The sequence below is a fragment of the Mus caroli genome, chromosome 14 (assembly GCF_900094665.2).
Source record: "Mus caroli chromosome 14, CAROLI_EIJ_v1.1, whole genome shotgun sequence".
NCBI lineage: Eukaryota > Metazoa > Chordata > Mammalia > Rodentia > Muridae > Mus > Mus caroli.
This window is the reverse complement of record NC_034583.1, coordinates 110,129,984-110,132,066: the sequence shown is the minus strand read 5'-3', so window position 1 is coordinate 110,132,066 and position 2,083 is coordinate 110,129,984.

The window sequence follows — 2,083 nt, the reverse complement described above, 5'->3', positions numbered from 1 at the left end:
GGGATGACCTCACCCACAATGAGCTGGGCCCTCCCACATCAATCACTTATTAAGAAAATGCCTTACAGCCTGATCTATGGAAACATTTTCTCAGTTGAGGTTCCCTCCTTTCAGAGGACCTCAGCTTGTGTCGAGCTGACATTAAAGTAGCCAGGACAGTGACTTTCATTGCTTTTGTTACTTTATAGCTGTGACGCCCACAGGAAGAAACTTAGGGATCATCAGGTTTGTTACTTTATTGCTGTGCCACCCACAAGAAGAAACTCAGGGATCATCAAGTTTGTTACTTTATTGCTGTGACACCCACAAGAAGCAACTTAAGGAAGAAAGCTGCTGACTCACAGTTTGTGGGGATACAGTCAATTATAGAGGGAAAGCTGGGTGGCTGGTGACTCCACATGGCAGGAAGGTACAAGTGAAACTCCTCACCCTACCTCTTGCAGAAAAAGATAGCTGATAGGAAGCTGAACCTAAACGTCAAACCTCACCACCCACAGTGACCAACTTCCTTCAGCAAAGCTTCATCATCTCCTAGGGACTCCAAAAGCTTCCCAAACAGTTTGGCAGCTGGGAATCCAAACTAAACCACCATCTTGTTTAAACTCTCTCCAGTGTCATGCCTTTGCTCACTCGCTGCCTTCCCTTTATGGAGCATGGTGCCAAATCAAATCATGTCTCTCAGGAGTTCACAGACAAAAAGAAGAGACGTTTTCTGCCAGGAACTCATAAGGACTTGAGAGTTTGATCCAATGACTCTTGAATCATTGAGCCAATCAAGCGAGCCTTGCAATAACTACAGAAGCAGGGAACTCAACTAAGCAATTCCTACGTTCTTAACCCTTAAAACTGTGAGAAGAAAAATCTGCTGTGTTGGGAGTAACTTGCTTTGCAGTGGATAGCTATCACAGCATAGGGTGCTAGGATTGAGAGTGTTCAATGTTCGAAGCCACACAGCCTGGAAGAATCGGAGTCTTTGTGTCTACCTAACAGCACATTTGAGGGCTGGAACTAAATTTCATTTCAGAGGCCAGCTATGCAAGTGTCACCCCATTCTGGACCCCTTCTGTCTGTGGTGTTGCCCTTAGGACCTCCTTCATCGACCCAGGGAATCTGAGTTGCAAAGAAAACAACTGACATCCTGTGGGCACCTGGGGTTGGAGAACTTGAAGGATGAGGAGGTGAGGCCTTGGCTCTTCTGCAGGGAGAGTTACAGACTGGAGCAGAGGAATTGGTGGCCCTAGCAGGCCTGGGTCAGGTAAAAGTCAAAAAGAGGGGTGCGAGTGTAGAAACCAGGCATCAAAGGAGTATCTGTGGGACATCTTTGTTAGGGGCTGTGAAGCTCCACTCCAAAGAGATTCCAGGCATTTGTCCTTCCTCTCTGAAGATCTAAAACATGGCCACAAATCATTTCGTATTTCACCACTGATTTGCTCCTTGAAGATGGGCAAGCTGTGACTCTTTCCATCAACAGAGAACAGTAGAATTGGTGCTGTGAGACCTTTATGACCAACTCAGAAAGACCACGTGGCTTTGGCTTCTAGCCTGTTCTCAGCACAGACTCTATCAGGAGGCATACTCCGTGTCAAAAGTCACAACCCACCCTAGACTATCCTGCTCAAGCTAGTCGGGGGTGCTCTAGGCAACAGTGTTGGGAGCCCACGGCTCACTCACCCTGGCCCATTGGCAGGATGGGAGGAGATGGACATCTCAGCAAAGCTTCACCCTGTTGTCCCTGTTCTCCAGGCCCCCAGCCAGCCCAACCTCCGTATCCTTCCAGCTTATGCAGTTCCACAGGACAGAGAAGCATCCCAGCAGCACCCTGTCCAAAATCTTATTCACGTCTCAGTTACTTTTCGGTTGCTGTACTGAAGAAGACATTATAGCTACAGCAATGTATAAAGAAAAGGAGTATTGGAGGCTCATGGTTTCAGGGGAATGGAGCCATGACCATGCTGTAAGAGAGGATGATAGCAGGTAGGCATGGCACTGGAGTATTGGCCGAGAGCTCACATCTTGACTGACATGAGCATGAGGCAGAGAAGGCTAACTGGATATGGAATGAGCTTTTTTTTTTTTTTTTTTT